Source organism: Scyliorhinus torazame, chromosome 6, assembly GCF_047496885.1.
Source record: "Scyliorhinus torazame isolate Kashiwa2021f chromosome 6, sScyTor2.1, whole genome shotgun sequence".
NCBI classification, from domain to species: domain Eukaryota; kingdom Metazoa; phylum Chordata; class Chondrichthyes; order Carcharhiniformes; family Scyliorhinidae; genus Scyliorhinus; species Scyliorhinus torazame.
The window spans coordinates 166,378,892-166,401,866 of record NC_092712.1 but is presented as its reverse complement, the minus strand read 5'-3'; positions in this window follow the sequence as shown (position 1 = coordinate 166,401,866).

The window sequence follows — 22,975 nt, the reverse complement described above, 5'->3', positions numbered from 1 at the left end:
CATAACCCTGCAACTCCATCTAACCTAAGGGCAATTTAGCATGGCCAATCCACCTAACCTGCACATTTTTGGACTGTGGGAGGAAAGCGGAGCACCCGGAGGAAACCCATGCAGACATGGGCAGAACGTGCAGACTCCGCACAGACAGTGACCTAAGCGGGAATTGAACCTGGGACCCTGCCGCTGTGAAGACAAAGTGCTAACCACTATGCTACCGTATAATTCAGCAAATTATAACAGCAAGTATCTGCAGGGCACCTTGTAGATTGTGCACACTGCTGCCACTGTGTGCTGGCAGTGGAGGGAATGAATGTTTAAAATAGTGAATGAGGTTCCAACCTTTGTCCTGCATAGTGTTGAGCTTCTAGAATGTTGTGGGAACTGCATTCATCCAGGCAAATGTAGCTTATTCCATCACTCCTGACTTGTGCTTGGTAGATGGTGGACAGGGTTTTGAAGAGTCAGGAGATGAGGAGCGGGATTCTCCGTTTGGGAGACTATGGGCTGAATTCTCCGATTCTGAGGCTATGGCCTCACGTCGGCGTGGGAACGGTGGTGTTTTACGGCCGAATATTTTGTGCAAAACGGCCACTGATCCTCTGTGTAGCTGGGGGCTAGCATGCCGGCAGCATAGAGCACCCGGCTCTAGCTGCTGATTGGGCCCAGAGAATGGCCCGCTCGCGCGCCCTGGACCACCCTCCAACAGTGCCCCCAGCCCCTGATAAAGTCCCCCCTGCCCGTGGATCAGTTCTCCCCCGACTGTGCAGCTGATCTCTCTGCTCTGGCTCCAGATGACAACGTCCGCATCCATCTTCCGGATGGTGGCTGGTCTGCAACTGCTGTGGTTCTTCGGCAGGTGGCTCCCCGCTCGTTCCTGGTTCGTCTACCAGATGGTTCCATTCTGCGCCGTAATCGGCGTGCCCTTCGTCTCGTTCCACGCTCGCTACATGATCCTCTGCCAGTGCCACGCCCTCCTGTTGTCCCTGACCTGGACTATGCAGAGATTCCGGTTACTCTGCATCCTCCTCGCTCTGGCGCAGTCCAGCCCGCTCCTCAGCTGGTGGCTCCTGACCCACCCTTGAGGCGGTCAACCAGAATTCGTCACCCACCTCAGAGACTTAATTTGTGAACTTTGCCCTAATGGACTCTCTGGTCTGTTCTGTTCTTCCGTTTAATCATTCAAGTGGTTTGTATATAGTGTTCATCTCGTTATTTGTGTGACACACTTTTTTTTCTGCACCAGGCACCTTCCCATGTAATAGCTTAGTTTTATGTACATAGTCCTGTAAATATTTCGCACACACGTAGTCAGGAACATTCACCACACACTATTTATTGTCACGCAGGCACATTTTTTTATATAAAAGGTGGGATGTCATAATATACACCAGTATATCATGGTGCAGACACACACTGATGGACACACAGTGGGACCAACACCGCAGCCAATCACCAGTGAGAGCACACGCCCTATAAAGACAGGGGGCATCAGAGTTCCCGCTCATTCGAGTAGCAGCTAGCTAGGAGCACAGAGCTCACAGCCTGCAACACAGACATTCACCATGTGCTGAGTGCATCAACTGGTTAGGACAAGGCAAAGATCTTTAGTTAAAGCTGGTATCATATTTACCCACAGTTCAAGTATGTTTAAATAGTTAACCTTTTAATAAAATAGTGTTGCACTACTTCAAGTGTTGGTGACCTGTATGTGATCCAGAACACCCAACACATCAGGAGGAACAGCACCCCATCTTCTGATTAGTCACTTTACAGTCTTCTGGACTCAACATTGAGTTCAACAACTTCAGACCATGAACTCTGTCTTCCTTTTGATTTTCTTTCACCTGAGAGCCAATTTGTGTCTGTGGTAGCTCGAGACAATACACTGGAGACTTCCAGTAACGAACAAGGGGGTTTATTAACAACAGCAAAGTCAACTATGTACAGCCACAGTGTATCAATTTAGGTCTTAACACTCTGGCTCCAGGGTCCACACTGCCTGAGACCCTCCTCCCAGTGTCCTGCACATGCAAAGTGGGAATCATACCTGGGTCCCTGGCGCTGTGAGGCAGCAATGTTAACCAATGTGCCATCGGGCTGCCCTACTTCCACCATGCTGCTCTGAAGAAGTTATGTTGGTGGAAGGTATCTGAAAATACATCAGTGTTTTTAGAAGTGTTGAGTTGAGTTACTGGATTTAGCAGGAAATGTTGCAAATGGCAGGGTGCAAAAGGTGGAGACCTGTCCACACAAAGGCTGCACCAAGTATTGGTTCAGAAGTGCCAGCGTCTCTGAGTCTGCAGCATGTCAGGAAGATGCAGCAGAGGAAGCTGAGAGGTCAAACTCTGTTTGAGGCCTTCTGTGTTGTTTTAAGATGACTACTCCATGACAGTGACAGGAGGTTGGCAGGCAGGCCAAGCAGTGTACCCCAAATCTCACTGTACATGCCCAACAGTGCTGTCCAGTATGCCACCAGCTGGCATTTAAGCCATCCTTGTTCCCTGACCTTGCTGCAGCCATTCATGCCCGATGTTTCACCATGTACTGGTCCCAATGCCATATTACACTTTAAAGTATGCGTAGTGTCAAGATCTGAGCTCGTGACTGAGAGTGTCTGAACAATATGATGTTCATCAGGTGTGCACTTCCCCTCCTGGGGCTTGGGTTGGGAAGGCAACAGTATCTTGGGTATCTGAAAACAGAAAATCAGAAGGGGAATGTTGGGGTGTGGGAAGACAGGTTGAGTGGAATGCAAAAGGTCACAGTATCAGCAGCTTGATAGCATCATGCCAGATAGCAGAGGGTGTAATGGGAGAAGAGGTAAAACTTTAAATACCCAGATCAATCCCTGCACGGGACATCCCCCAACATCCCACACCCACTCGGCATCCCCCCACAGTAATTTTCATCCCTGAACTCAAGATTCCCCACAAGCCCCTCCCCACCCAATCTGGTTACATCTCCCCGCCCCTACTGCGAACTGACCCCCTGACTCAACCTGACCCCCCAACCCAGCCTGCTAAGATCCCCCGAAACCCCCACCCAACACGGCTGAACACTACCCTTCACCCCAACTCAACATGACCCCCAAACCAAACTGACCCCCACCCCCTGCCTGATGTCCAATCCCTCCTATGTCTGAACCCCACATCCAAAGTCCAAACCCTCCCCCAAATACGAGAACCCCATGTCCCATTCCACCACCTCCCTGATATCCAGCCCCCAATGTCTGACCCCCTCACCCCACTTATGTTCGACCCTCCTATTTGACCACCTTATCCCCCCCAATGTCTGACAGCTCCACCCCCCATGTCTGGATCCCCCACTATGCTATGTCTGAATTATCCACAATATTTATTACCCACGCCTAGTTGCCCTGTGAAAGTTAAGGAGTTATCTAAATGGCGTGGGACTAGAGTCACATTACAGCTAGACCAAATGGGGTGGCAGGTTCACTTTCATGAAGGAAATTAGTGAACCAATTGGATTTTTACAACAATCCAGCAGTTTTTGTGGTATTTAATTCTCGCAGTGAACCACAAATTAACTCTTATATTTAACTTCCTGGCTCACCAGCGAAGAATTTTGGGAGATACCTCAAAGATGTTCTGGGGAATTCCTGTGGGAAATTCCCAGGTGAAGGTTTACCCGGCAACAATCCCAACCCCTGTGTCTAACCCACCCCTGACCCCATGGTCTACACTCTCTGATGTCCAGCCCCCCTCATGTCCGACCCCCCACCCTCCTCATGTCCAGCCTTACCATGTCTGAACACCGCCACCCTTTGTCCGACCACCCCCTGTGGCCATCCTCACCCCCCCAGATGCCATCTACTTACTTTAGGCACTTACCTTCTTCTTGGCCTATCATTTTCAATGGGACCTTTAAACTCACCTGCTTTACGGCAGCTAGTGCAGTAAAAAAGGGGGTGGGACCCAGATTGCAGGTCCTCCTTTGCTCAAATTCTTTTAGATTATGATACTGGACCTGGGGACCCATTGCTCTGTCTGGATCCCATCCGGCCTGAGTCAGGAAGGACAGGAACGGACAAAATTTGTCACAAGTGAGTGGATACCATGAGGTACGTTATGGCAATCTGATGCTGGTTGACAGTCCGAGGAAGTTATGGCTCAAAAACTAAATTTATCTTCACAATTTGCCAAATTGGGATTTGAATTCAATCTGTCTGAGGTGCAATCCCAGTGCCATAACCATTACTTATCATGTCATTAATTTTTAGTATTCACTTTTTCACAATTTTAATTCTAATTACCTCCGGTATGATGCTGGAAGATCTGGTAGTCATGGCCATCAGAAGCCTCTATGGGGCTGCAAGCCTTGCAGTGCATCTATAGCTTCAATGTAGCAACTGGAAAAATGCTGCCTTCCTTCATTGTGTCTGTTTATGTGTGTGCATGTAGATGTCTCATTGTGCATATATGTATGCCAAATGTGTGGCCTTGCATATATGTAGCTGCTGCAAACTTATTCCAGGGTATCTAACTCATTGCTTATTTGATAACTTGTTTTGTGAATTGGTCTGCCAAAGTTCATTGCGAGTTATCTTTTTCTCGTCAAACTAAAATTCTGCAGGGCAAAAAAAATCTGAAACAGTTACCTTTTGGTCCAGTCTGCTGTCAGCAGATATGCCAGGAGAGACAAGTGTGTTTAACAGAGAACTGTCTTGGCATGGAGCCTCAACCCACGCTCTGCTTACTAACACTTGATCCAGATACAGGTGTCATTGATTTTTAAAAATTAATTTAGAGTACCCAATTCATTTTTTTCAATTAAGGGGTAATTTAGCGTGGCCAATCCACCTACCCTGCACACCTTTGGGTTGTGGGGGCGAAACCCACGCAAACACGGGGAGAATGTGCAAACTCCACACGGACAGTGACCCAGAGCCGGGATCGAACCTGGGACCGTGGCGCCGTGAGACAGCAATGCTAACCACTGCGCCACCGTGCTGCCCTACAGGTGGCATTGATGCCTATAGGACACAAACTACTTGGCAACACCACTGCTGGGCATTGCCTCAGTCTTTTTCTAAACTTGAGGATTACACATTTCAACAGTTTTGTTTCCAGTAATAATAATGATCCGCCGAGTTGTTGGTTAACAAGAATTTCACTCTGGGTTCTTAAGTGAGAGGAAAACAAAATCTGAGCGATGGTGGCATTTGTATGCAATGTCCTCAGGGCAGTGCTGTGTATTATTTGAACAGCTGCTGTGTTGGCACAATGTTTCCATGCAACGAAAGTACTCTTTCAACACTGTGCATCTTGATTTTTTTTCTGAAGTGAGCATATGCCAAACCTGTTTTTCTCTACTGGTAATAATTTTTTTAATTGCAGGTCATGGAGCTGTGAGCCTTTCAGGGTTCAGGCTTTTTTTTTCAGGTCAATGCCACTGAAAAGGTCAAAGTTTCCTGAACTTGGAACCAGATCTGAACAACTACATATTTTCGGAGGCCAACCAGTCAGGGTTGCCACTTTATATTTCAAAGGGAGTTCTATATTTTCTTTAAAAGAAAAGCAAGCCTTTTCCTAGACTTATAAGTTCTGTACTGAAATTTAGAGAAACCCTATATGTAATCAGTTGGACTGGGTAGAATTGCTAATTACCAGGATTATGTTTATTAAGTACCACTATTCCATTATACTATCAAGAGATAACTAATCTTGCAAGAGGTCTGAATCTAACACAAACGGACTTTTATTGGGTTTGGTCACTAATCAATGTACAGTATTTCCTGCTTGCACCTCTGCCATCATTTATTCTAATTTTTCTTGTTTTTTCCTTTTCTACTTTCCTTCAGTTCTGATGAGCTGCCTTTTGCTGGTTGATTGTTTCACCTTTAGTGATTCACTTCACAAATTCTCCGTGAATGCCACAGTGAATGTTGGTACTGTGTTGTATAGGCTCCTTATTATTTGGGCATGTGTCAGGTGTAAATCATTTCATTATCTTCTGTGGGTGATCTCATGATTGAAACGTCCAATGCGGAATTGGCGTGAACATCCACAGAACTAGCAATTCATGTTTTCATTGATTTTCGGAGGATGTTTTGTAACTACACTATTCTAGGTCTTCCCCTGGGCAAGCTGGATGTTGCCAGTATAGCATAGATGGTCCTTGAAATATGATGAGCCAAATTTCAGTGCTTGCCCCTATGTGGGCCGGTTAGCTACAGTACTTTCCTAACAGTAGTGGCCTGTAATACAAAAGTCTGTAAAGCTGTTTTTTAGGGTGTCCTTGTATTATTTGTACTGACCCCCTTGATGTTGTTTTCACTAGCTGAGACAGTTCCCTGTAGAAGATCTTGTACACAACTTGACACCACTTTGCAGTTTGATCTTCTCCTCTACGTGATGCTGAAGATGAATGGATACAGCTCCATGATCAGTTTAAGCCTTCTGTAATCATTCTGGGATACTGTAAATGCAAACACCAATTTAAAAAAAAAAATCTTTTATAATCTTTATTAGTGTAATCAAGTAGGCTTACATTACAGTGCAATGGAGTTACTGTGAAAAGCCCCTAGTCATCACACTCTGGCGCCTGTTCGGGTACACAGAGGGAGAATTCAGAATGTCCAATTCACCGGAAAAGCATGTCTTTCGGTACTTGTGTGAGGAAACCGAAGCACCCGGAGGAAACCCACGCAGACATGGGGAGAACGTTGCAGACTCCTCACAGACAGTGACCCAAACGGGAATTGAACCCGGGACCCTGGCACTGTGAAACAACATTGCTAACCACTGTGCTACCAAGACTGGTTTGATGAAAATGATGAAAACCTCTCCCACCTTCTCAAATAGAAACAGCTTGCACATGCATGTCTTCTAGCAGCTCCACAATCAACAACCAAGAATCAAGCCTATTAAATTGCCAAATACAACGTGCTTTAAGAGAAATGCAGAATGTCTGGTGGAAACACAAATGTTGATGAAGCACAATTCATGGGCGAAATTCTCCCCCAACGGTGGGATGTCCGCCGACTGGCGCCAAAGACGGCGCCAATCAGGCGGGCATCGCGCCGGCCCAAAGGTGCGGAATGCTCCGCATCTTTGGTGGCCTAGCCCCAACATTGAGGGGCTAGGCCGACGCCGGAGGGATTTCCGCCCCGCCAGCTGGCGGAAATGGCGTTTGTTGCCCCGCCAGCTGGCGCGGAAATGCGGCGCATGCGCGGGAGCGTCAGCGGCCGCTGTCAGTTTCCCGGCGCATGCGCGGGAGCGTCAGCGGCCGCTGTCAGTTTCCCGCGCATGCGCAGTGGGGAGAGTCTCTTCCGCCTCCGCCATGGTGGAGGCCGTAGCGGAGGCGGAAGGGAAAGAGTGCCCCCACGGCACAGGCCCGTCCGCGGATCGGTGGGCCCCGTTCGCGGGCCAGGCCACCGTGGGGGCACCCCCCGGGGTCAGATCGCCCTGCGCCCCCCCAGGACCCCAGAGCCCGCCCACGCCGCCTGGTCCCGCCGGTAAATACCAGGTTTGATTTACGTCGGCGGGACAGGCAATTCCTGGGTGGGACTTCGGCCCATACGGGCCGGAGAATCCAGCGGGGGGTCCCGCCAACCGGCGCGGCCCGATTCCCGCCCCCGCCCAATCTCCGGTACCGGAGACTTCGGCGGGGGCGGGATTCACGGCGGCCAACGGCCATTCTCCGACATGGCGGGGGGTCAGAGAATGACGCCCCAGGTTCCTCTTCTCTTGTGATATTGACTTTTTTGCCTCTAGAAAATGCTCAACATCTATCCTTAATGCATGTGACTGGTCCACCCCTCTGCTCCTATCCGAACAGCGAACTGAAATGAACTAATCACTGCCGATGCAATGGTGCTGTGAACACTTCTCTGAGCTCCTCAACAGATTTAGATTTAGATTTATTGTCACATGTGCCAAGGTACAGTGAAAAGTATTGCTCTGCGTACAGTCCAGGCAGATCGTTCCATGCATGACAAAACATAGGGCATATGATAAATACACAAAGTAAATACATAGACATCGGGTGAAGCATACGGAGTGTAGTGCTACTCAGTAAAGAAGGTGCCTAGAGAGGGACATTCAGGAATCTCCTAACAGCGGGGAAGGAGCTGTTTTTGAATTTGTTAGTACGTATTCTCAGACTTTTGTATCTCCTACCCAATGGAAGAAGTTGGAAGAGAGAATAACCCGGATGGGAAGGGTCTTTGATAATGCTGCCCGCTTTCCCAAGGCAGCAGGAGTTGTGTAGACAGAGTCAATGGTTGGGAGGCGGGTTCATGTGATGGACTGGGCTGTGTTCATGACTCTCTATCATTTCTTACAGTCTTGGGCTGAGCAGTTGCCATAACAAGCTGTGATGCAGTCAGATAGGATGCTTTCTATGGTGCAGCTATAGAAATAGAAAAGAGACTCCCGCATCCGAGCAGATTCTCTGCATCAAATTGAGCTGTTACCTGAGAAAGGAAGCTTGTCACTTCCTCCTTCCACTGTGGAGGTAATAAAAGAAATCAAATCAACCAACAAGGCAAAGCCCCTGGGCCAGACAGCATTCCAGCAGAAATTCGGAAATGTAAAAGTACAGAACTTGTCGACAAACTTACAGTCATCTTCAAGAGTATCTAGGATCAAGAAAAACTTCCACAGGACCTCAGGATGCCAACATAGTCAGAGGAAGAAGAAATTATCCAAAAATGTGTGTGGCAATTATGGTGGAATAAGTTTTTTCTCAGTCAGAGGAAAGATCCTCACAAGGATCCTATTAAAAAGTCTACTAGACAGCTTTGCAAAGGATGTTCCTCCTGGAATCATTGTAGTTTTAGGGCTAAATCTGGGACAGACGATATGGTGTTTGTAACAAGACAATTACAAGTTGGTATTGCACTGGAATGTGGAGGGGATCACAACCAAGTCCAAACTTGAATTCATCTACACTGACACACTTTCCTTCAGAGTTCAGTGGGCAGCCAAATGGGACCAAGCCAAACTTTGCTTTAATAGGATGATATACATTGTACAGTGTTCATTCCCTCATTATCTCTTAGTTACATCTCGTGCACAGATCCTTTCTTGTCCAGATCTGAATTTATGTAATTTCCAAGAAGCTATCAAACAGTAAAGTACTCCTTTGATAATTCACATACTTAAGACTGTTGAGCAACTGAGCCATGCAGCCAGGCAAGGTCTTTGGTTTTGTGCCCTGTCCTTGCTGAGCCATTGATTTGAACCATTGTACCTAAATGTATTTATAATTGTTTTCAGCAACTCTGGGGAAATTCACATGGCACCACTTCTAATCACTAGAGATCAGTAATTAGCTCGTGATCCTGGTGGAGATACAAACATGGACATCAGGTTGAGGACAAGGTTATATTCACTGCTTAATCACACGCATTAAGGATAGATGTTGAGCATTTTCTAGCGGGAAAAAAGTCAATATCACAAGGGAAGAGGAATATGGGGAAAAAAGCAACTAAAGCAAACCGTGCCATGCTAAGCGATGTCTGAAGTAACATGAAAGGAAACTAGAAAAGTGAGCACTTCTCAGAGCAATTACCCCACTTCCCCTGTGTGAAGCATATCTTTGCTGTGAGTAACTGAGAGTGGACAACAGCTGCAGACTATCCTGACATCCTGGCATGGGAAACAGTTGAGGTGGAAATTTGATGTAACCCATGTTAAGTAACAGACTAATTTTTCTTAATTATTTTATTTGTTCCATTTATGCTTCTTTCAGTTTTTTACTGATTTATTTCATCTCTCCAAAAGAATGAAGTATGTTTCACAGATGCCAACAGTCTTCTAGTATATCAGTTAAGTGAATCATTCTTCATGGTTAATTACTCCAAGCTAAGAAATCAGAGACAAAGAACAAAGAACAAAGAAATGTACAGCACAGGAATAGGCCCTTCGGCCCTCCAAGCCCATGCCGACCATGCTGCCCGACTAAACTACAATCTTCTACACTTCCTGGGTCCGTATCGCTCTATTCCCATCTATTCATGTATTTGTCAAGATGCCCCTTAAATGTCACTATCGTCCCTGCTTCCACCACCTCCTCCGGTAGCGAGTTCCAGGCACCCACTACCCTCTGTGTAAAAAACTTGCCTCGTACATCTACTCTAAACCTTGTGCCTCTCACCTTAAACCTATGCCCCCTAGTAATTGACTCCTCTACCCTGGGGAAAAGCCTCTGACTATCCACTCTGTTTATGCCCCTCATAATTTTGTAGACCTCTATCAGGTCGCCCCTCAACCTCCGTCGTTCCAGTGAGAACAAACCGAGTTTATTCAACCGCTCCTCATAGCTAATGCCCTGCATACCAGGCAACATTCTGGTAAATCTCTTCTGCACCCTCTCTAAAGCCTCCACATCCTTCTGGTAGTGTGGCGACCAGAATTGAACACTTTACTCCAAGTGTGGCCTAACTAAGGTTCTATACAGCTGCAACATGACTTGCCAACATTTATACTCACTGCCCCGGCCAATGAAGGCAAGCATGCCGTATGCCTTCTTGACTACCTTCTCCACCTGTGTTGCCCCTTTCAGTGACCTGTGGACCTATACACCGAGATCTCTCTGATTGTCAATACTCTTGATGGTTTTACCATTCGCTGTATATTCCCTACCTGCATTAGACCTTCCAAAATGCATTACCTCACATTTGTCCGGATTAAACTCCATCTGCCATCTCTCCACCCAAGTCTCCAAACAATCTAAATCCTGCTGTATCCTCTGACAGTCCTCATCGCTATCTGCAATTCCACCAACCTTTGTGTCATCTGCAAACTTACTAATCAGACCAGTTACATTTTCCTCCAAATCATTTATATATACTACAAACAGCAAAGGTCCCAGCACTGATCTCTACGGAACAGCACTCGTCACAGCCCTCCAATTAGAAAAGCATCCTTCCATTGCTACTCTCTGCCTTCTATGACCTAGCCAGTTCTGTATCCACCTTGCCAGCTCACCCCTGATCCCGTGTGACTTCACCTTTTGTGCTAGTCTACCATGAGAGACCTTGTCAAAGGCCTTACTGAAGTCCATATAGACAACATCCACTGCCCTACCTGCATCAATCATCTTTGTGACCTCCTCGAAAAACTCTATCAAGTTAGTGAGACACGACCTCCCCTTCACAAAACCATGCTGTCTCTCACTAATATGTCCATTTGCTTCCAAATGGGAGTAGATCCTGTCTCGAAAAATTCTCTCCAGTAATTTCCCTACCACTGACGTAAGGCTCACCGGCCTGTAGTTCCCTGGATTATCCTTGCTACCCTTCTTAAACAGAGGAACAACATTGGCTATTCGCCAGTCCTCCGGGACATCACCTGAAGACAGTGAGGATCCAAAGATTTCTGTCAAGGTCTCAGCAATTTCGTCTCTAGCCTCTTTCAGTATTCTGGGGTAGATCCCATCAGGCCCTGGGGACTTATCTACCTTTATATTTTTCAAGTTGCCCAACACCTCGTCTTTTTGGATCTCAATGTGACCCAGGCTATCTACACACCCTTCGCCAGACTCAACATCTACCAATTCCTTCTCTTTGGTGAATACTGATGCAAAGTATTCATTTAGTACCTCGCCCATTTCCTCTGGACCCACACATAGATTCCCTTGCCTATCCTTCAGTGGGCCAACCCTTTCCCTGGCTACCCTCTTGCTTTTTATGTACGTGTAAAAAGCCTTGGGATTTTCCTTAACACTATTTGCCAATGACTTTTTGTGACCCCTTCTATCCCTCCTGACTCCTTACTTAAGTTCCTTCCTACTTTCCTTATATTCCACACAGGCTTCATCTGTTCCCAGCCTTTTAGCCCTGACAAATGCCTCCTTTTTCTTTTTGACAAGGCCTACAATATCTCTCGTTATCCAAGGTTCCCGAAAATTGCTGTATTTATCCTTCTTCCTCACAGGAACATGCCGCTCCTGAATTCCTTTCAACTGACACTTAAAAGCCTCCCACATGTCAGATGTTGATTTGTCCTCAAACATCCGCCCCCAATCTAGGTTCTTCAGTTCCCGCCTAATATTGTTATAATTTAGCACGTTCACCCTAGGACCACTCTTATCCTTGTCCACCAGCACTTTAAAACTTAATGAATTGTGGTCACTGTTCCCGAAATGCTCCCCTACTGAAAATTCTACCACCTGGCCGGGCTCATTCCCCAATACCAGGTCCAGTACCGCCCCTTCCCTAGTTGGACTGTTTACATATTGTTTTAAGAAGCCTTCCTGGATGCTCCTTACAAACTCTGCCCCGTCTAAGCCCCTGGCACTAAGTGAGTCCCAGTCAATATTGGGGAAGTTGAAGTCTCCCATCACCACAACCCTGTTGTTTTTACTCTTTTCCAAAATCTGTCTACCTATCTGCTCCTCTATCTCCTGCTGGCTATTGGGAGGCCTGTAGTAAACCCCCAACATTGTGGCTGCACCCTTCTTATTCCAGATCTCTACCCATATAGCCTCACTGCCCTCTGAGGTGTCCTCCCGTAGTACAGCTGTGATATCCTCCCTAACCAGTAGTGCAACTCCGCCACCCCTTTTACATCCCCCTCTATCCCGCCTGAAACATCTAAATCCTACAGTGGAGTGATTTAACGGGGACAAAAACGGAGTCCTGTTTTGGCCGTGTTTAGTGCCATGCCATTTACGACACCGCTATTTAACGGGACTTTGCTGGGTTATTTTGGCCTCAGCGAGCAACATTCCGCCAACCTGCAATTACCTCATTTCCTGCACTGACGAGCTCAACTCGGCAGTGCAGGAAGACAACTCGCGGATCAGGGCACCATTTTTAAATGCCAACCCAATCTTTTGACCCCCTTCAGCCACCACACCACAGCCTCCAGACCCGCCCACTGCATCCAACATACCTCTTAGTGGGTCCTCGTGCGTCCCTCACCCCACCATTTAAGGGCAAGGCACAGCTGGGCCCAAACCCTGGCACCTGGGCAACCTGGCACCCGGGCACCTTGGCATTGTCAGCCATGGTGTCCAGGCATCAGAGCCAAGGTGCCAGGCTGGCAGTGCCAAAGTGCCCAGGTGCCAGTGGGAGTGCCAGGCTAACACCCTGCCCAGAGCCCAACCACTTGGGAATCTCTAATGGCCTGGGAGACCCCCTCAGGTGTTGTTACACTTGGTCCACCTTTGTGGAATAACAATGCAAAACGGCACCCTGGCGGGTTCTCCCAAGTGAAGCCGTTAGTTCCCGGGCACCGGGTGAATATAGCGCAGACATATGTAAATGAGCTTAATGGCTCACTTAAATATGTTAATCTGGATCTCGCCCAGTGAGAGTGAGATGCAGATCACAACGTCTCGTGTAATCTCGTTAAATGTCGCGAGGTGTTTTGAGCGTTGCGAATCTCATGAGAGGCCTCTTGCAAGATTCAACAGCCTTGTTGCATCACCAAGTCGGGAACGATGAGGCCATTAAATCGTGCCCAGCAGTTCTTCTTCTTAACCTCAGGATAATGGACGTAAACCCCAGGTGAGTTTGGAGATGGGGTAACATTTAATTGGGCTGGAGGGTGCCAGGTTGGGATGCTACCACATTCCCGCCTCTGCTCCGGTTAAGTCCAGGTGGGAATGCTCTTGGATTCTCCCCACCACCACAGTTGAGGACCTGAAATGGGCAATTAATAGCAGCTTAAGGGTATCATCTTGCTGCTGCTGGTATTCACCCAGCGTTGGGCGGTGCAGTTACTATGCAGGGGGAAAAAGAGCAAAGCCTATGAGTGCCTGATTGAGGGACCTGACATTGGGCTGGAAGGGACCCAATATCAATATCAAGAATGTTGGGCCTGCAGAGAGCCACTCCCCTGCCCTTGCCTCTGACCGCCCCCTCCCCCCAGCTTCCTGTATCCCCGACCTGCGACCCCCTCCCACCCTCACTCAACTGTGACCTGGGTCCAGCAGCGATCCTAGATTTGGGTTCATTACCAACAGCCCCTACGACTTCCAATGGGATGTCTGCAATGGACAGTTGCCGGCCTCTGATTGCCTGGTAGCTCTCAGCGCCAGCATTAACTTGACTCGGGGGAAGCCCTGCCACCGACCACTGCGGCACTTAATGCGGTGGGTCTTCCCCAAAAGAGGTAACCCGGGGCTCTCGCCAGCTCTCCAGCCAGTGGGCGAGACTCCTGTCGCTTGGATTAAATACTGCCCAATGTGTCCAAACGCATTACCTCTATTCCTACCCCTGTTAAGATTAACTCATTTATCACAAAGACACAACATAACTATTTGTTCTTTGTATTAGTTCATCTATGAAAAGACTTCCCAGTCTTCCCATTGTACCATCCAATGCTTTTTAAATGCATGAAGAGTTTTTGCTTCTTTTGTGTAGCGAGACATTCAGTCTCCATGTGAAGCAAATTTGACTTTCTGCAAGCAAAATCAGAAATATATAGAAAGAAGTGTAATCGATGCCCTTGTTGGCCAAGGCTACCTACAGGTTAATAAGTACATTCATTTCCATGTAATGTTTGATTGGGTAACCTACGTATTATAGTCAGGTTACTCGCATAACAAACCAGAAACATAAGAATGTGTTTATAGTGAAGGCTGAAAGGACATGGTAGATGTCTAACATCATTCACCTTGATGAACACAAACATTTAGAAAAAAGAATGCTGGTGGAATTCACTTACAGTAAGTTAAGTGCTATAAAAGCAACAAATGCTGCAAATCTGACAGATCAGGCATAATCCATGGGGGGGGGGGGGGGGGGGGGGGGGGGGGGGGGGGGGGGGGGGGGGGGGGGGAGAGAAACAGAATTAACATTTCATGGCGATAATCTTTCATCAGATCTGAAAAACATAGCAGTGTTTTAAGCAAATACAGAGGTAAGGAATGGAGCCGAGAAGAAGGAAGGAACAAAAGGAAGGGTCAGCAATTGGGTGGAAGGCAGGAATGATTAAATGACAAAAGGATGATGTTGTGAAGCAAACGGGGGTGGAAATGAGACAATTAATACACAGGGGATGAATCTGGAGAAGGTGTAATGGAGAATAGCAGAATCATTACCAACAGCAACTGTTGGAGAAAATGGGAGCAGAGGTTATGGTCTGAAATATTTGAACTCAAAGTTTAAAAAAAAAAAATTTTTTATTAAAGGTTTTCATAAAATATCAATAACAAAATGAAAAAGGAACCCAACAGGGTTAAGTACAATACACAGTCCAGAAAAACAACCCTCCATATCCCACTCCCCCCTCCGTACATAAATAATAAATTAACATTAACACCCCGACTTAATACAGCAAGTATATACACCCCTCAGACCCTCCAGTGTAAATAACAAAAACAAAAAATAAAGTGCCCCCCCCCCCCCCCCGCCCCCCCCCTCCCGTAGTTGCTGCTGCCATTGACCAATGTCTACCGCTCTGCCAGGAAGTCTAAGAACGGTTTCCACCGCCTAAAGAACCCTTGTACCGACCCTCTCAAGGCGAATTTCACCCTTTCCAACTTAATAAACCCCACCATATCGTTGATCCAGGATTCCACGCTTGGGGGCCTCGCATTCTTCCACTGAAGGAGAATCCTTCGCCGGGCTACCAGGGATGCAAAGGCCAGAATTCCGGCCTCTTTTGCCTCCTGCACTCCCGGCTTCTCTGCAACCCCAAGTATTGTGAGCCCCCAGCCCGGCTTGACCCTGGATCCTACCACCCTCGACACTGTCCTCGCTACGCCCTTCCAAAATTTCTCCAGCGCTGGGCATGCCCAGAACATATGGGTGTGATTTGCTGGGCTCCCTGAGCACCTAACACACCTGTCCTCACCCCAAAAAAAACGACTCATCCTTTTCCTGGTCATGTGTGCCCTATGCAGCACCTTAAACTGTATGAGGCTGAGCCTCGCGCACGATGAGGAAGAGTTCACCTTCCCCAGGGCATCTGCCCACGTCCCTTCCTCAATTTCCTCTCCCAACTCCTCCTCCCACTTACCTTTTACCTCCACCACCGAGGCCTCCTCCTCCTCCTGCATCACCTGGTAAGTTTCCGAGATCTTCCCCATTCCCACCACCCCGAGAGCACCCTGTCCTGTACTGTGTGTGGCCGTAGCCGCGGGAATTCCATCACCTCCCGTCTGGCAAACGCCCTTACCTGTAAGCACCTGAAGGTGTACCCCGGGGGGAGCCTGTACTTCTCCTCCAGCTCACCCAGGCTCGCGAACTTCCCGTCCACAAACAGGTACCCCAACTTTCGTATCCCTGCCCTGTGCCACCCCGCAAACCCTCCACCTGTTCTTCCTGGGGCGAACCGGTGGTTCCCCTGTAATGGGGTCCCCGCCGAGGCCCCCACTTCCCCCCTGTGCCGCCTCCACTGCCCCCAAATTTTGAGGGCAGCCACCACCACCGGGCTCGTGGTATACCTCCTTGGAGGGAGCGGCAGCGGCGCCGTTGCCAGCGCCCCCAGACTCGTACCCACACAAGACGCCGTCTGCAGCCTCTTCCATGCAGCCCCCTCCCCCTCAATCACCCACTTGCGCACCATCGTCGCATTGGCGGCCCAGTAGTATCCACAGAGGTTGGACAGTGCCAGGCCCCCCCTATCTCTACCCCGCTCCAGGAACATCCTTCTCACCCTTGGAGTCCATCGCGCCCACACAAACCCCATTATACTCCTGTTAACCCACCTGGAAAAAGCCTTCGGGATAAACACGGGGAGGCACTGGAACAGGAACAAAAACCTTGGGAGAACCGTCATTTTGATTGACTGCACCCTTCCCGCCAAGGACAGCGGCAACGCGTCCCACCTCTTGAACTCCTCCTCCATTTGCTCCACCAGCCTTGTAAAATTAAGCCAATACAGGGCCCCGCAGCTCCTGGCCACCTGGACTCCCAGATACCTGAAGCTCCTCTCTGCCTTTTTTAGTGGGAGCTCGCCAATCCCCCTCTCCTGGTCCCCTGGGTGAACTACGAACAGCTCGCTCTTCCCCATGTTGAGCTTGTACCCCGAAAAGTCCCTGAATTCCCTAAGAATCCTCATTACCTCTGGCATTCCTCCCACCGGGTCCGCCACATACAGCAGCAGGTCGTCTGCATAAAGCGACACCCTATGCTCCTCCCCACCCCGCACCAACCCCCTCCAGTTCCTTGACTCTCTCAGTGCCATAGCCAGGGGTTCAATCGCCAGTGCGAAGAGCAGGGGGGGATAAGGGACACCCCTGTCTCGTCCCTCGGTGCAGCCGAAAGTACTCGGACCTCCTCCTGTTTGTGGCCACACTCTCCATCTCATACAACAGCCTAACCCACCTGACAAACCCCTCCCCAAACCCAAACCTCTTCAGCACCTCCCACAGGTACCCCCACTCTACCCTATCGAAGGCTTTCTCAGCGTCCATCACCACCACTATATCCGCCTCCCCCTCCCTCGCCGGCATCATGATAACGTTCAAAAGCCTCCGCACATTCGCGTTCAACTGCCTCCCCTTCACAAACCCCGTCTGGTCTTCATGGATGATCTGCAGCACACAATCCTCAATCCTCGTGGCTAAGACCTTCGCCAGCACCTTGGCATCTACATTTAGCAAGGAAATCGGTCTGTAAGACCCACACTGCAGGGGATCCTTGACCCGCTTCAGGATCAAGGAGATCAGTGCCCGGGACATCGTCAGGGGCAAAGCCCCCCCCCCCCCCCCCCATCCCTTGCCTTATTGAAGGTCCTAACTAACAGCGGGCCCAACAGGTCCATTTATTTTTTATAGAATTCGACCGGGAAACCGTCCGGCCCCGGTGCCTTCCCCGCCTGCATGCTTCCTATCCCTTTGATCAGCTCCTCCAGCCCAATCAGGGCCCCCAATCCTGCCACCAGTCCCTCTTCCACCTTTGGAATCCTCAATTGGTCCAGGAAGCGGCCCATCCCTCCCTTCTCCCGTGGGGGCTCGGATCGGTACAATTCCTCATAGAAGTCCCTGAAGACCCCATTGATGCCAACCCCACTCCGCACCACACTCCCTCCCCTGTCCTTAACTCCCCCAATCTCCCTAGCTGCGTCCCGCTTCCGAAGCTGATGCGCCAGCATCCGGCTTGCATTTTCCCCATACTCGTAAATAGTCCCCTGGGCCTTCCTCCACTGCACCTCCGCCTTCCTGGTGGTCACCCGGTCAAATTGGGCCTGGAGGCTATGCCTCTTCCTCAACAATCCTTCCTCGGGCTCCTCTGCATACCTCCTGCCTACCCTCACCATCTCCCCCACCAGCCTCTCCCTCTCCCCCCCGCTCCCTCCGCTCCTTGTGCGCCCTAATGGAGATCAGCTCTCCGCTCACCACTGCCTTCAGTGCCTCACATACCATCCCCACTCGGACCTCCCCGTTGTCGTTGGTCTCCAGGTACCTCTCTGTACTTCCTCGGACCCGCTCGCCCACCTCCTCGTCCACCAACAGCCCCAACTCCAAGCGCCACAGCGGGCGCTGGTCCCTCTCCTCCCCCATCTCCAAGTCCACCCAATGCGGGGCGTGGTCCGAAATGGCTTTGCCAAATACTCAGTATCCTCTACTCTCGCTATCAGCGCCCTACTCAAGATGGAAAAGTCAATTCGGGAATAAGCCTTATGGACATGTGCGAAGAATGAAAATTCCCTAGCCCCCAGCCTTGCAAATCTCCAAGGGTCCACCCCTCCCATTTGGTCCAGAAATCCCCTCAGCACTCTAGCCGCCGCCGGCTTCCTACCTGTCCTAGACCTGGAGCGATCCAGTGCCGGATCCAGCACCGTGTTCAAGTCTCCCCCCATTATCAGGCCCCCCACTTCCAAGTCTGGGATCCGACCCAACATACGCCGCATAAAACCCGCATCGTCCCAGTTCGGAGCATACACATTGACCAGTACCACCCTCTCTCTCTGCAATTTACCACTTACCATTATGTACCTGCCGCCATTATCTGCCACAATGCTCGACGCCTCAAACGACATCTTCTTTCCCACCAAGTTCGCCACCCCTCAATTTTTGGCATCCAGCCCCGAGTGGAACACCTGACCTACCCACCCTTTCCTCAATCTTACCTGGTCTGCCACCTTCAGGTGTGTATCCTGAAGCATAACCACATCCGCCTTGAGCCCCTTCAGGTGCGCAAACACGTGGGCCCGCTTAACCGGCCCATTCAGTCCCCTTACATTCCAGGTTATCAGCCGCCCCCCCTCCCCCGCCGACTAGCCATGACCCCTCCTCGGCCAGCCACGCGCCCGCACCCCACACTTGGCCCGTTCCCCACAGCGGCATATCCCCGTCTCGACCCCCCCACACTCGCTCCAGCTCCCCCTTGACCAAGCAGCAGCAACTCGATTCCACCCCCCCCCCCCCCCCCCACCCCCCCCCCCGCCGGCTAGGACCCATCCTAGCTGGTTTACTCCCCACATTGCACTTCCGCAAGTCAGCTGACTCCTGCTGACCCTGGCCACGCCCGCCTCTCCTTCGACTCCTCCAATTGTGTGGCACACCCTCCTCTCCCATCCCCATCCATATGCTCTCCCCCTCCCCCTTCCGTTCTAAGCACGGGAAACAACCCTTGCTTCCCAGCCCCGGCCCCGCCCCCTCCAGTCTTCAGCGCGGAAAAAAGCCCACGCTTTCCACCTACCAGGCCCCGCCACCTCTGACGCAGCTCCTTTTACAGGCCCGGTCCCCTCACCCCTGACTCGGGCCTCCCCCTCCCCAACGGGGCCCCATCCCACCTCCAAGAGCCTCCCCGACCAACCCAACCAAAACAGTACCCAACCCGTCCCAGCCACCCTCACCGACCCAAAAGAGAAAAAACACAAAGAAAATGAAACCTGGAGCAATACAAAGGCCCCCCCCTCGAAACAAAAATAAAAATAGCATATCAGCCGCAGTCCCCAATCGCCCGTCCCGACCCTCAATCTGTGTCCAACTTCTCGGCCTGAACAAAGGCCCACGCCTCCTCCGGAGACTCAAAATAATGGTGCCGGTCCTTGTAGGTAACCCACAGTCGCGCCCGGCTGCAACATGCCAAACTTCACCCCCTTCCTGTGCAACACCGTCTTCGCTCGATTGTACCCGGCCCTCCTCTTCGCCACCTCCGCACTCCAGTCCTGATATATCCGAACCTCTGCGTTCTCCCACCTGCTGCTCCTCTCCTTCTTGGCCCACCTGAGCACACACTCCTGATCAACGAACCGATGGAACCTCACCAGCACCGCCCGCGGAGGCTCGTTAGCCTTGGGCCTCCTCGCCAGCACTCTATGGGCCCCTTCCAGCTCCAGGAGCCCCTGGAAGGACCCCGCTCCCATCAGCGTGTTCAACATGGTGACCACATAGGCCCCCACGTCCGGCCCCTCCAGCCCCTCCGAGAGGCCCAGAATCTGCAGATTCTTCCGCCTCGACCGATTCTCCATCTCCTCGAACCGCTCCTGCCATTTCTTGTGGAGCGCCTCGTGCGCTTCCACCTTTACCGCCAGGCCTAAGATCTCGTCCTCATTGTCAGAGATCTTTTGTCGAGCCTCACGGATCGCCACTCCCTGGGCCGTCTGCGTCGCCAGCAGCTTATCAATAGAAGCCTTCATCGGCTCTAGCAGGTCCGTTTTAATCTCTCTGAGGCAGCGCTGGATACCCTCCTGCTGCTCTTCCGCCCACTGCATCCACGCTGCCTGGTCTCCGCCCGCCGCCATTTTGTTCTTCTTCCCTCGCACCTTCTTCGGGTCCACCACCACCTTTTTTGTCGCCCCACTCCTAGTTCAAGCCATATACTGACGGGGAGCTGTTGTAGACTCCTTCCCACACCGGGAAACGTCAAAAAAGTGCCGTTGGGGGCCCTGAAAAGAGCCCAAATGTCCGTTTTTGCAGGAGCCGCCGAATGTGCGACTTAGCTCCGCATAGCCGCAACCGGAAGTCCAGCTATTTGAACTCAAAGTTGAGCCTGAGAGGCTCTATAGTGCCTAATCAAAAGGTGAGGTGCTGTTCCCCAAACTTATGCTGATTTTCAATGGAATGGTGTTGGAGGTCGGGATAGAAAGGCCAGAGTAGGGGTGGGGTGGCATTGGAATGACAGGTGACTAGAAGCTTGGAGTCATGCCCATGGACTCCCTGGAGTTATTCTGCAAAGCAGTCTCCTAATCTGCATTTGGTCTCCAGAGTGTTGAGGAGACAACAGCAAGTACAGTATAGTCAATTAAAGGAACGACAAGTAAATCACTGTTTCATCTGAAAGCAGTGTCTGGGGTCTTGGACGGTAGGAAGGGTGGAGATAAAAGGGCAGGTTTTGCATTTTCTCTCTCTTTCTCTTCCTCAAAAGTAGTGTGCCTGGATTTGCAAAGTAACCAGCTTGAGAAGAGGAACCTGCTGCAAACTGAAATCTTTTGGGAATAAAACCGGAAATCTGCTCCATACAATGACACCCAAGGATTCAACTGAACAACATGACCACAATGTGGAATCACGCCATCGCGACCAGCCAAATGACAGCTACCCATATACTCCTTTGTTTTATCTGCTTCATGAAATGTAAAAAGATCTTAAGTTATCCTTTTCTTCTTTCATCTCTCCTAGTGTGTGTGTGCGTGTAGGTCCAGAGAATGTGTGTGGAAGTTAGATTGCGGTAGATCCCACGAGGCGTAACGACCATCAGGAATTCCGGAAGAGGCCTCCTGAGGGATCTACCAGCCGCGTTCCAATTCCGGTGGGATGCAGCCGGTAAATCGCACCCTATATGTCATTGAGAGAAGGATGATGGAGTGGTAACTGTATGGACTATCAAGTGCTTTCCTCGGTTCAGCAACGGCAACTGCCTTTGATTAGTGCCAGATGATTGTAATGCTGCCCGTGCTGTGGATTTGGTAAACAGCTTTGCTAGCCATTTTCTTCCTTTGGTAGGGAGACAGCAACCATTTAAAAATGGCGCCCCATTCTCTTCCTGCACTGCTGAGCCGAGCGGATTCCCCATTGAGGCCCGAAAATAATAGAATGCCATTATATAGCGAGCTGCCGAGATTGACCTCTCTAATCCCGCCCAGAAAGAACTCTGTTTTTTTTTGTTAGATTGCACCCATAAGATCCTGGAACGCCTCCTGCTTAGACACTCTGCGTTCCACTCTGGGAGCAGCGGTGTCCCCATTGCGGGCAGGTTTTCACACAGGCCACAACTGCTCTGAGCAAGCCCTGACACTGACCACATATATTGAGGCCAGTTTTCAGAAAAGCTTATCCTGTGCCGGTGACACAGTGTGGTACTCAGAAACTCTTCAAAATCTGTGGTTGAAACTCTTCAAAATCTTCTGCTGCATGAAAATTCCATAATCAATTAACTCCAGAATAACAACCAACAGTTCCATTTGCACCTTGGTGTTCAAATCAGCCACCCACAGGACTTCAAGACTGGCCGGTGCTTCCAGAACTTGGCTGCCATGACCCTGCAGGAGGTCAGCGAGGCTTACCTGGTGGGGCTCTTTGAAGACAAGAATCGGTGTGCCACCCACGCCAAGTGAGTCACCAGCATGCCCAAAGACATCCAACTGGCCCACCGCAATACATAATAAACAATGGGTTCCACTGGGATCACTCCTTGCACCAGCTCTCTTTAACACATATACTCGTGACCTGCTTCCCACAGTCAGGATTCTTCATATATGCTGGTGACTTGGCTCTGGCTTTCCAGGCTAAATAACTTCAGAACAAAACACTCGCTGAAGACCTACTTCAGAAAATGGAGACTTCACCCAAACGCTGCCAAGACTTTTGTTTCAGCTTTCCATCTGGATAACTCGAAGGCCTGGGAAGAATTTCATGTCCCAATTCCGAAATGCCGTTTGATCTATCATCAACCCCTCTAGAACACTGGAACCAAGGTTAAGAATGAATCTCACAAATAAACTGGGAGGTACCAATTAGAGAAGCAGAACTAACATACTATGCATTGCTTCACTTGCCTTGGTATACCTAACAGCAGAGTACTACTGCTCAACCTGGCTGAGGAGCTGTCACACAAACATGGTAGGTATCTACCTTTGGGAAGTCATATGGATTATTTCTGGGA